Genomic DNA, 13076 nt, shown 5'->3' with positions numbered 1-13076 from the left:
TTCAGGTGCTGCAGTCTGCAAGGGATTCCCACATGGTGGGGTTGATGTTGCCAGCCTTCACGTCACATTTGCAGACATCTTCGTAATGCAGAGCTGGTCTGCCAATGGGCCTGGTGAGTAAGAAATTGCCCAACTGTATGTCCACAATGGCAGTTTTGTTCAGATTAGTGTTATCTGCTCTGCTTGTCTCCATTTAATGCTGTTTATTCATTTTTATTATTATTTATCAAATTTATATACCACCCTATACCCGGAGGTCTCCTGTTACTGTTGATCATTTAATTAACTTCTATCAGATTTTTTAATATAAAGCACTGCCTCATGCCACCAGCCCCTCCTGGTAGGCAAGATGAAGTTCCCCCGTGTCACAGAAAAAATATCCTTACTGGCATTTAGGGGGTTAGATCCAACTAAAATGTCGCACATTATTATGTGGTAGCCACTCAAAATGCATCTACGTCGCTAAGTCACATGGGTTGTAATAATATTTATTTACCATATGGACAGTTCTGAAGCACATGGGGCAACTCTACGCCATCAGCCCCTTGGAACAGGCAGTGTTGGTTTTAAGACCATCCACACAAAGTCAGGGTCATCCATGTAGTAAGAGGATTACAGACATTACAGTCCCTGCCTGGAATGCTGTCATGTGAATTAGGAATGGGCACAGCGTCTTTGCATTATCCGCACAGGTGATGGCATATAATTATTGTATTATTGCCATCATGTTGTAACAAGGGGGAATTTCAGGTTTGAGCACATTAGCTTGGAGCGCATCCCATGTACATTATGTCAAATGCTGCAGCCCAAAACACTTAGTCTTCACCTGGAATAAGCCATGCGGTAGATTTAGAAATTCAGTTTTTAATTGCAGTCAGCTTTCCTGATCTTCCTGCTGGTGGTTGGCATCTCGTTAAAAAATGCCACCCAGCAGTGTGCAGGCTTGGTGTCAAAGACTGTGTGCACGTCCCCATCTGGCTCCATGATTACTACCTTCACATCAGCAGAGGAATGTTAATAGGTAATATGTAAACACAAAATCTTTTATGTTTACCTAGTAAACATCTGGATGGAGAGCTTTGGATAATCTCCGATTGGGCTAGAAAAACAAGGGTGGAACAGAATCGTGGAGAATGAAATCAGGAGGACACCAGCAGAGCTCTGCATGGGGGAAGGACTGAAGCAGCAAGGAGAAGGAGGCTTCTGAACAACTTTAGGGGCCAGCAGCACTCAAATAAAATAAGTCTATGGATACAGATATATTTTTAAGGCTATATTAGCAGCACATCAGAGCAACTCAAGTGTCCTTCTGCATCTTGTTTGCTTCCCGGTTTGCAAACCTATCTTGCGGGGTGCAGGGGGAGAGAAACCTTAGTCTCAGGAGCCCCATGTGGCCCTTCAGACCTTTCCTATTGGCCCTCCAGACTCTCCCTAGGTTGGGTGGAAGATGAGCTGTGTGAGAGTACGAGGTAATCTACTGTAAAAGGCATATTTGCTCCACCCAGTTTTGTCTCTGGCTTTGCCCACCATTTTCATGTGGCTGCCCATCAAAGTTAGTGGACATGACTAACTTAGGTTCATGAATTTCAATGGGTCTATTCTGAGTATGACATAGTGGAATACAACCCATTAGGTTGGACCGAGGCTTAGCCATGCTTAGAGTTACTAAAAGAAAGGGATCATTTAAGTCCTATTGATTTCAATAGGTCTATTCTAAGCATGACTGTGTCTGGGTTTATTATCACACGAATAATCATCATTGTAGTAGGAAATAAATTTATAAGTTCCCCCCTTTCCTTTTAATGTTTCTTTTTCCTTTTCTTTTAATGTGTACACATATTTTGCTTTTTTGTATTTAATATGCTTTTCATTTTAATGTTTCATTGCTTTTTATTATTTGAGTTCTCTTTTGTGGGGAGGGGGCGTTCCTCCTACGCTGCAGTTTGGAAATACAAAATGCAGTCGAACAAACAAACAAATATTTGATTTTCATCAGTAGTGGGAGCTCCCTTGTTCTACATTTCAACATGCCCATAAGAAACAATATCTCCAAGTTCAGGTAAGTAAATATTTTTCTTTTTAAAAAAATAAAATAAAAATACAGACTTGGTGACAAAAAGCAGTATATAAACACATTGGGTTGGGTGGGTTTCAACTAAGTTGTTGCTTGTGTGGAATGAGGTCCACTTGTGCACCGTTCCCCCCTCTCCCCCTCATGCCCCCTAAAACTGCTCTGAATTGTTGCTGACATCCATCTATCTTGAAAGACAGTGGGCTGCTCTGAAGGGTTGAAGGAAACCGAAGAAGAAGAAGAAGAAGAAGAAGAAGAAGAAGAAGAAGAAGAGTAGTAGTAGTAGTTTGGATTTAATATCCTGCTTTATCACTACCCGAAGGAGTCTCAAAGCGGCTAACATTCTCCTTTCCCTTCCTCCCCCACAACAAACACTCTGTGAGGTGAGTGGGGCTGAGAGACTTCAAAGAAGTGTGACTGGCCCAAGGTCACCCAGCAGCTGCATGTGGAGGAGTGGAGACGCGAACCCGGTTACCCAGATTACGAGACTACCGGTCTTAACCACTACACCACACAGATTTATGGGGAGAGGAAAGGGAGGGAAAGTCTTGTTGCATGATTACACCTTGTTCCTCATGCTCGTAGCTCCCTGCTTAGCACTACAGTGAATTCTACCCAATAAATATTATGGTAATAAAATAAATAGCAATCCTAAAGTTTCCATGTGGGGATCTGCATTTGATCTAGTTTTTCTTTCTACACACCTAAGGGGAAACAGCACTATAATATTTGCAGTGTTTGATAAATCCCTGTCAGTCACAACTGTATTTAGTTTGCATTGGGAGAGGTCTGAATTGCAGAAAATGTCAGAATTATAAATGTCTGTGCAAAATACCAAATGGCTCCAGTAATTCCAATTACGTGCCCAAGTCAGGTCAACCTTGGCATCATCTCTAGGAAGAGATGCTCAGTTTTGGCAAACTTTAAATACGAAACCTGACAGATCAAAATAAATAAATCAATAAATAAACCAGCCATCTCTTCTGCTAGATTCTGCATTTATTTCTTCAGAGCTGATAAATTTAAGGCAAAAAGAAAAAGAAAAAAAGAAAAAGGGAAAGCTGAATGCTCAATAGCTTCATGAGACTAATTATGATAAACAGCCCCATCGCAGTTAATATCCGGCCATTAATTCCCAGATGGAGCTGTGGAAAATGTCAGGATTGGAAATGTCAGCTCTTTAAGAGGACCTGGCAGCCACTGAAGTGGGGACTGAAGCCTCAGCCTGATATTAGGAAGGGAAGGACAGAGGCACAATTCAGGACAGAGGCAATAAATCGGAGCTGTGCAACTAAGCAGCACCTTCCCACTGGGGTATATGTATCTTTTCGCTTTAAAACGGTGCATATGCTCCATTTCTCCTAAGAACAGAATCCATAGTGGCTAGTCACATAATATTAAAACATCATAAAATAACCAATAACATTTTTAATTAAATGTTATTTTTTAAAAAATTCCCACTACCATAATTTAAAAAGCAGCCCGGAAAACATTTAATGTAACATGAGGAGCCCCCAGTGGCACAATGGGTCAGTGCATCTGGCTGTTAACTGGAGGTTTGGTGGTTCGAACCCACCTAGGGACGGATGTGGTCAGGATTCCTACATTGCAGTGATCCCTTCCAGCTCTACAGCTCTATGATTCGATGATTTAAAACACTAATAAAGGCAGAGTGAGAACACTGCAACAAATGAAATTCCCACCAAAGAGGAAAATATGCAAGTGAACAGTTGCCTGATGCTCAAAAGTTAACAATGAAGGTGATATGTGGATCTCTTTTTGGGATGGAGTTCTGTTGCCAGAGTATGATAGAAATGACTCTCTCCCCTTATGGCACTTGTCTGATGTCTGCAGGTAGGGTCACTGGAGGAGAGGCAGTGATGACCGTCTCAAACGTTGGGTGCTCTCATGTGGGACAAGGTTCTTCTTGACCTAGTGTCAGGCCTTGGTCAGCCTCCAAGACAAGCTGTAGATGGAGGCTCTGGTTCTGGTATCCCCCTCTGAATGAAGGGGATCTGTACAGCTCTACAGTGGGACATGTCACAAGGAACCAGGTTTGGAGCAACCATGATATAGAGCTAGCTCCTCAGGTCACCTGGGCTGGCTGAACTGATGAACCCCCGAGTGGTTGGGAAAACCCAGCCAGATGGGCGGCATATAAGTAATAAAAGTGTTGTTGCTGTTGCTGCTGCTGTTGTTACTACTACTTTACCATCTCTGGCCAATGTATGGGTAGTGCTCCAGCACAGAAAAGGTTGGACCAGTGGTGGCTCCTTTAGGTTGTGTGCTAGCTTGGTGTTGTAGAGAGCAAGTCAGCTGGGCCCCGTTTGACCCTAGTGGTACCTTACATTAGTGCTTGAAAGGTCCAATGGAGTAGGCAGTGCTGGCTGGTAGCTAATCCAGCGTACAGTGGTGCCTTGGGTTATGAACAGTCCTGCTTACAAACGCTTCAGGTTACAAACTCCACAAACCCAGAAGTAGATGTACTGGGTTGCGAACTTTGCCCCAGGATACGAACGCAATCCGCTTCCGGGGCCACGGGAGGCCTATGTAGGGAATTCGCGCCTTGGGTTAAGAGCGCTTCGGGTTAAGAAAGGACTTCTGGAACAAATTAAGTTTGAACCTGAGGTACCACTGTAATGGGCCTGGATAGCAAAATGCTGTTTTCTGAAGGATTGAAATGCCTAGGCCTCAATCAGTCAGTGTCGCTGACTCAGAAAAGCAATCAGGACTGGCCTAGTGTGAGCTTTTGTTCTGCGGATATTTGAAAGGTGGAAAGGCAACCTTTCCTCTCCATATCCTCCTGCTGATTGCATGGAAATCAGATGTCAGAAAGGTGAGTGAGGATTTGTGTTGAGGTACACTGATTATGTTATGCCTAAGGAAAGCATCAAAGCGGGACGACCAGTTCTTGATGGCGTTTGGGCAGAATACTTCGGATCTGCCTAGTGTCGCTCCCTCACAAAGAGAAGCAGATTCTGTTTACAGAAACAGCTCTTGCTCTCTGAAAGCACTGTGAGAGACAGAAAAGCACCAGGAGCAAGAAATGAGAGAAGCTGCACATGAGCAGCGTTCTCCTTTCCACATGATCCTTAAAGATACAAGATCCCCTTTGAAGGTGCAGGATCCATATACATCAAAGGGAGAATTTCTGCCAGTTGAAGCTTTTATAGCTACAGTGGAACTACCCAGAGGGCCCTCAAGAGGGTCTGTAGGAAAGGAAGTGAGCTTCCGGGTATTTTCGGCTTGAATCATTCAGGGCTTTAAACACTAATGTGAGCATCTTGAATGGGTCCCAGAAACAAACTGGCAGCCAGCACACCTCTGTTTAAAATGAGTTATACAGGATCTAAATGGAACCCCAGCCAGTAATCTGACTGCTGCATTTTGGACTAATTGAAGTTTCTATGAAGGGCAGCTCCACATAGCAATAATCCAGTCTGGAAGTTACCAGAGCATGGAGTACAGTGGCCAAGCCATTCCTATCCAAAAGGGGCCACAGCTGGCAGACCAGCTGGAAAAGGGCATTGCTAACCACCAAGGCCACCTGAGCCTCTAGTGACAGTGCTGAATCCAGCTGGGTGGTGAACAGGATGAAGATTTGAGTATCCCTCCTTCTGCCTGCCACTTCTCTGCTTCAAACTCTGCCCTCCCCACACTACTATTTGGATGTTTGGTGATGTTTGGATGTTTGGGTTCCTAAACCTGGATTTCCCCAAGATGTATTCTCAGACAATCAGAGGGATTAGGTATGATGAGGGAATAAATCAGCGCTCCGTAATTCACCGGCAAGGCAGGTACAGAAACACACAAGATGTAGACAGAAAACACACAGAGAAGCATCAGATGCAGAGGCAACAGTCCTGGACCTTCAGGGCATTACATTTCCCTTTAGCTGAACAGTTCAAGCAAGAGAGCTAGAGTCAAAGAACAAGAAGTTAACAAGCGATAATCACCCTTCATTGCTTGCCCCTTGCCCAGTTCCTTGTTAGCACCATTCCTGACCCGGAGGTTCCTGCCACAAATCCATCTGATGCCTGGGCATCTTCTTGGGGTGAATTAGCAGGAGTTCTGATGTTTTGACTTAATAGCTTGGCAATTCAGGAAGCATGCATCTTTGTTTATTGGTGCGCAGTTGGTGGCAAGTATCACAATTGTACACAGGCACCTCAGATGGACACCTCATCAAACGAAATGCATGATTTGACAAGGGTGGGAGGTGACCTGCTTCTTCCCAGTCATAGAGTTGAGAGGGACTCCTTTGATTCACCCCCCTCTCAGTACAGGACTTGCAATACAGGATTCAGCCACAGCAGGGGTAGGAAACCAGTGGTCCTCCAGAAGTTGTTGGACTACAACTCCCACCGTTTCTATCCACTGGCCATGCTGGCTGAGGCTGATGTGAGTTGGAGTCCAACAATGCTTTGAGGACCATGGGTTCCCCACTCCTGAACTACAGCATCTCTGGCAGCTGAGCATCCAGCCTGTTTCAATGCCATCCAGCAAATGAGGGCCTACCATCTCTTCCTGCTGCAGTCAGTTCCTCTGTCAAACAGCTTTTGCCCTTAGGAAAAACTCCCTAATATGCTGATCACTCTTGCACCTGGAAATGGTTCGGTGGCAGCCGTAGCAGTTCTCTGGCACCCTCTAATTGTGCCTTTATTTAGGCATGGCTTCTGGGGAGTATGGAGGGTGAGAAAAGCTCTAACAGTATGTCCTCGGACATCTGTCAAATGAAAAGAGGCACACTTGTTCTATGGGAGTGTAGCTCCTCATAGTGGGGGAGAAAGCAAGTGAAGTGAACAAGCCAATTCCATGGTGGTTGCTGGTAAACTAGATCAAAGCCCTTGGGCAGGCTTTGCTTCAAATTGTGCATGGCTCTGTTGTTGTTGTTTAGTCATTTAGTCGTGTCCGACTCTTTGTGACCCCATGAACCAGAGCACGCCAGGCACTCCTGTCTTCGTGCATGGCTCTACCATATATTTGTTGATTTACTGATAGGACAGGCTTCTTTTGTGTTTTTCAGCATGTCATTTTTTTAAAAAGAAGTTACTGAGCCCTAACTATTTTTGTAGTAAAGTTTTCAGCAACAGGATTTAGGGAGGATTCAGGAGAAAGAAAGAAAGAAAGAAAGAAAGAAAGAAAGAAAGAAAGAAAGACCACACGTCGCTAGTAAATAGGATCATTTTGGAGGACGAGTTCTAGTGTTAGGCATGCAAAGGAAGAATAGTCTCCTGCTGGTTCACCATTTCCTGTTGGTTGGGAAACAGGTAACAACCAAGGATGGGGCTTATTCACCACATGCAGTCTCTACGATGTGCCCTCAGCTGAATCCATGCTGGTCTCCTGCTTGATTTTTTTCTGTGCAACAGAAAAGAACCAGAGCAGGGATAACTCAGGGCCCGTTGCCTGCATGAAGAAAGGTGCATAGTTGGCAGAAAGTTCCCTCCCATGACTCATCATACTTTTTCAGAGAACTCATTCAAAACTTCCAGTTTGGCTCTAAAGTGAAAAGCCAGGAGCTAGAGAGGACAGTTACCACTGCAGTGTCATCCTCTGTTCCACAGTGCAGGAGGAGGGAATGCCAGGCTACTACACATTAGCCTCTTAAAACACAACAAAGTCGCCTTCCAACACACACTGCATTCTAAGTCCCATTTAGATGCTGCTGTACACACCAGAGGGAGGACAGGGATGTATTTATCCAATGCACATGACCTGTTTGGTTTCTGCAATGCTCCCAAACTACTATTCATGAAGGTGTCACCTGCACATGTGCAATGACTGTCTCAAATGGACACACCTCAAGTTAACAGTGAAGTGAATGTGACCTAAGCTTTCAATTCAGATTGAAGCTGGTTTGAGGGGGAAACACACCAAACAGCAGTATTTCTGAAGAAATCATGGGATAGGTCTGCATTGTGGATAATGGTGGGTGTACAGGTAAAGGGACCCCTGACCATTAGGTCCAGTTGCAGATGACTCTGGGGTTGCGGCGCTCATCTCGCTTTACTGGCCAAGGGAGCCGACGTTTGTCCACAGACAGTTTTTCTGGGTCATGTGGCCAGCATAACTAAGCTGTTTCTGGCAAAACCAGCACAGCGCACGGAAATGCTGTTTACCTTCAGAAGGTAACACCTTCCTGCTGTTTACCTATTTATCTACTTGCACTTCATGCTTTCGAACTGCTAGGTTGGCAGGAGCAGGGACCGAGCGGGTGTACATGCATTCAAAAGCCAATTTCAGGTTGATGTGGACCATGACTATGTAGGGAGAGTGTTGATAGCTTACAAGTCAAGCACCAGCACATAAATCCGTAAGCCCCATGTTTAAAAATAAGCAGTAATTACCAGCAGGCTTATAATCTATGCTAGGGAGTAGGCCTAGGAGACCAGGGTTCAAACCCCCGCTTGGCCATAAAACTCATTGGGTGACCTTGGACTAGACACTTGCCTCTCCACCTGATCTACCTCACAGGGTGGTTGTGGGGATTAAGTAAGGAGGACGGAGAACCACCTATGCCACTTTGAGCTGCTTGGAGAGAAAAGTGGTGATATAAATGCATAAAAATAAATAAATAACCAAATAAATAAATGAATGTTGAAGGGCCTCACAAATAGAAATTCCAGCATGCTGTTATCAAAGCCACTGTTACAGGACGGGCAAGGCCATAAGCAGGCAGACAAACAAAGCAACTGTTATAAGACAGGGAAGGCCGTAGCAGGCAGACAAACAAAGAATGAGTAAATTAGAAGAAGAAGAAGAGGAGGAGGAGTTTGGATTTGATATCCCGCCTTTCACTCCCTTTAAGGAGTCTCAAAGCGGCTAACATTCTCCTTTCCCTTCCTCCCCCACAACAAACACTCTGTGAGGTGAGTGGGGCTGAGGGACTTCAGAGAAGTGTGACTGGCCCAAGGTCACCCAGCAGCTGCATGTGGAGGAGCGGAGACTCAAACCCGGTTCCCCAGATTACGAGACTACCACTCTTAACCACTACACCACACTGGCTCTCAATTAAGAAGTGTTAACCTTCAAAAGGAGAAACATGGAATGTTAGAGCCTGATTGGATAAGAATGTAAAGTCTCACACTCTGTTTTTTTGTATAGTCTATAAAAAGTGGGTGTACCCTGACTGGGGTGTGCAGATTGCGAGCTTATCGCGCTGTGCCTTTGTCCTGCATATGCATTTCAAATCCTTTTGAATCCTGCAAGGTTGATTGCCACTTTGTGTGAATCTGTGCTCCGGGGACCCAATAGCAGATGTGGAACAGGTCCAACAATGTGGACCACAACTCCCATCAGCCCTAGCCAGCATGGTTGAGGGTCATATATGATGGGAGTTGTGTTCCATAACACCTGGTGGGCACCACGTTGTCTATGTCTGATCTAAGGGATCTGGGAAATGGAAGGCAAAACGTTGATGCAAATCAAGTGGGAAGAAGCAGCAGCATGGTCTTGTTGCTTCCCTCTCCCATGTCACAGCCAACTATACAGGTTACCTAGCCCTGATGTCATGATTTCAGCTAGAGAAAGATGATTTTTAATTAGAAGGAACACAGCGTAACGCCTATAAATAGCTACCACTTGCTACCCACAAAACACTAGACTATTTTTATAATGCCACATTTTGAAATATGATTAAGTGATTTGTCAGGTATATTTTAAGGCTGTTGCCATAACATGTGATATTTACTCCAGATCGACACAACATCATGTGGCTAAGGAGGTGGGTGTAGTGACAGAAATGGAAGGCCCGCTACTCAACAGCGCAGGGTGATCACACACACCTCTGCAGGGAGAATCATTGGTGGGACCTAAAATGTCAGCCTTCCCGTTTGGTACAGCTTCACTCCTACTACAACAATATTAATGGAGACACAAGACCATGACAATGTTACCCAGAATGTCAGCATGTACATTTTAAAGCACGTGGAATTAGATGGTAAACAGCCAATTTCTATTTGATCTTCTTTCTGCAATTTTTGAGCATCGTTGAAAGCTCCTCTGTATTTTCAGTGATATTTTGGATGGGGGTTGATAAAACACCTATATCGGGTGGGAGTGGGGGGGGGTTCCAATTCATGCGATATCGAGCTCCCCTGTTCTGTCAGCGCAAGGATCTCCAGTTGTGCAACGGTGTGTGCCCACGTTCCTCTTCAAATCTGTTCCAGAGAGTTGGGGGAACCCTAAGAGCAGATTTAGGCAAGATGCATGTGAGGAGGAGAGGGGGGACGTTCTGTTGTGCATGTGCAAATGGAAATCCTTGTGTTGACAGAATGAGGGAGCTAGCCCCATTTGGTCACAAAATCTGGGCTAAATGCTACACAGAAATACTGAGGTATTGCATCACTCCCAAATGCATGTAATCTGAAATTTCTAAATTGTGCAGGTTGCATACAAAGTTTCATTTTCTAAGCTTTTACTTTTTTTAGTATCCTCGTATTTCATCTTTGTATTTATGGTAAAATCAAATTCCATTCCTTTAACGTTGCTGTATAAATATGGCAAATGCATTTTTTGGCACTATAGCTATTAGGCTGGCTTTATAACAAGGGGGAGGGAAATACAGTATATGATTTATTTTATCTTTTTTTACTGTGACTTTTGTGTTGTTTTAGAGCTCTGACCAGGGCCAGATTTAGGTTTGATGAGGCTCTAAGCTTCTAAAGGTAATGGGGCCCTTTATATGTCCAGCTGTCCTTTGTCAACAACAAATTGTCGCTGTTTTTTGTGTTGAATATATGCTATATGGTAATTTAAGACCTTAATAGGTATCTAAAGCCATTTACACATAGAAAAATATGTACTTTATCAAAGTAATTGTTGAACTTATCTTATATTTTGGAAATGTACATCCAGGTTTTTTTTCCTTTAATTTTTTTTTTTGGGGGGGGCCAAGAGAATGGGGCCCTAAGCTATAGCTTGTTTAGCTTATACGTAAATCCAACACTGGCTCTGACAGTGGAGGAGATATGGGCTCTAAGGGTGGAAGGACAGTCTTCTCTGCTTGCAAACCTGTTTTCCTACCTAATATCCTATGGCTCCTTGGACTCAAGGATTGGGCCTAGAAGGTAAAAGGTAAAGGGACCCCTGACCATTAGGTCCAGTTGTGACCGACTCTGGGGTTGCGCGCTCATCTCGCTTTATTGGCCGAGGGAGCTGGCGTACAGCTTCCGGGTCATGTGGCCAGCGTGACTAAGCCGCTTCTGGCGAACCAGAGCAGCACACGGAAATGCCATTTACCTTCCCGCCAGAGTGGTGCCTATTTATCTACTTCCATATTGATGTGCTTTCAAACTGCTAGGTTAGCAGGAGCTGGGACCGAACAGCGGGAGCTCACCCCGTCACGGGGATTCAAACCGCCAACCTTTCGGTCGGCAAGTCCTAGGCTCTGTGGTTTAACCCACAGAGCCACCCGTGTCCCTGGGCCTAGAAAGGCCTTGCCTATTGGTTGCTCCTTGCTTGATCTCAGATGACAGCAGCTATTGGAGAAGAGCCTCTTAATGCACATACAGGTTCCTGTGCAGGCATGTTGAACTTTGAAAGTTAAAGTTAACACTTTGAATTGTACTGTGAGGTGAAGTTACAGGGAACTATCTGTGTCTTACCTTTCTCACCCCCAGCATCACATACAATGTAAGGTGTGGGGAATCTGGCCGTGCTTTGGGGGGAATGGCCTCATGGGTCAAAATGGGAGCCACGCTGGCCCTAATTTGGCTTATGGCCAGAGGTCCCCTACCCCTGGGTCATGACCCACAATGGTGCCATTATTAGACTATTAATTCAGAATAAACTATTTTAAGACTCTCATTTAGTAGAATTACATGGCTATAAATGAAGGGGGAAACCGAAGTCCCTTTTGGAGAAAAATAATGAATAGCCACAGCCTGTTGGTACTTGTGGATCTTTTCAGTGTCCACTTGAGGCTCATGTCTTGTGGGACATTATGTTTCAGATCTCTGTAAAGGCTGAAGGGTATGGAGACCAAATCAAAGGCGCAGACACTTATTTGCCTGTCAATCACAAAACTGTCTGGTCTGCCATGGCTCAGTAGCTTCTTGAACTCCCTGCTAGTTAAACTTCTATGCTTTAATCTTCTGACTCACTGAAGCATTTTGTCTCAAGCCTTGAAACACACAGTAAAAATTAGATGAGATGAACCACAAAGACAGAGAAGGCTTGCTGTGAATTCAGGCTTTGAAGGGCCTTGGAATAAATCACCTAGGTTTTCCACAGGGAATATACTCAGCTGGGGTTCATCTTACCATCCTTTACTACCTTTCAGGAGGGGAATCTATTTCAGGTTGCATTGAAACTGAGAGAAATTACAGAAAGTAAAGGCATTGCGCATTCTCTCATACGTTATGCTCTTGCTAAGTAGAAAGAAATGCTTGCGGGATTCATAGGGAACGTTCAGGTCAACAGTTCAACCCGGAAAGTTTCAGACACTAGGTAAAACTTATCAGACGCTGGGGAGCTAATCACAACATTAGTGTGCACTAAACAGTGACCCTGAGTCCTTGGAAGGATGCTTGCCTACAACACGCTTTTGCACTCCTGATCTCAGGTGCAGCTTCCCTTTCACTGTAGGAAAGCTGGATATTTTCTTCTTTGCAAGTTTCGTTAAGACAAGCACTTCACTTTCTGATTCATGGCCACTGAGGGAGGCCCCAGAAGATGGTCACTGCCTGTGGTTCATTGGGTAATCTCCACTGCCCCCTTGTGGCCAACCTGCTGGCCCCTGTTTATCAGAATATCAAAACTATTTACAGTATTTACTAATGCTATTTGCTGCCGACCGTGGGTTTCAGAAGCTATTCATTAACAAACACTGCCATGCCTAGGTTAAAATCACAAAAGACTCGGATTTGTTTTGTTTCTTAATTATTATTATTTTCTAATTTGCATCAGTTGATACTAAAGCTGAACCTTTAGACACATTTTGGGTTGTATACAAAGGCAAACATTATTATTTTTTTTATTTTTAAAAAGCAAAACAAAAGGG

At 44.4% G+C, this 13076-nt stretch overlaps 1 long non-coding RNA gene across 3 annotated transcripts; it reads left to right on the top strand.

Moving 5' to 3' along the window:
- The first annotated feature begins 7 nt into the window (after nucleotides 1-7).
- On the top strand, nucleotides 8-10041 carry LOC309527733. Of its 3 annotated transcripts, none has more exons than XR_014217312.1 (3): nucleotides 8-113; nucleotides 1059-4125; nucleotides 9770-10041. It is a non-coding gene; the product is annotated as an uncharacterized lncRNA (long non-coding RNA). The 3 variants fall into 3 exon arrangements; XR_014217313.1 differs by having other exon boundaries at nucleotides 1059-7341; XR_014217314.1 differs by lacking the exon at nucleotides 9770-10041 and having other exon boundaries at nucleotides 1059-2059; nucleotides 3926-8191.
- The last annotated feature ends 3035 nt before the right edge of the window (nucleotides 10042-13076 follow it).

The sequence above is a fragment of the Podarcis vaucheri genome, assembly GCF_965113315.1.
Source record: "Podarcis vaucheri genome assembly, chromosome: 2".
NCBI lineage: Eukaryota > Metazoa > Chordata > Lepidosauria > Squamata > Lacertidae > Podarcis > Podarcis vaucheri.
This window is presented reverse-complemented; position numbering and strand designations above follow the sequence as displayed.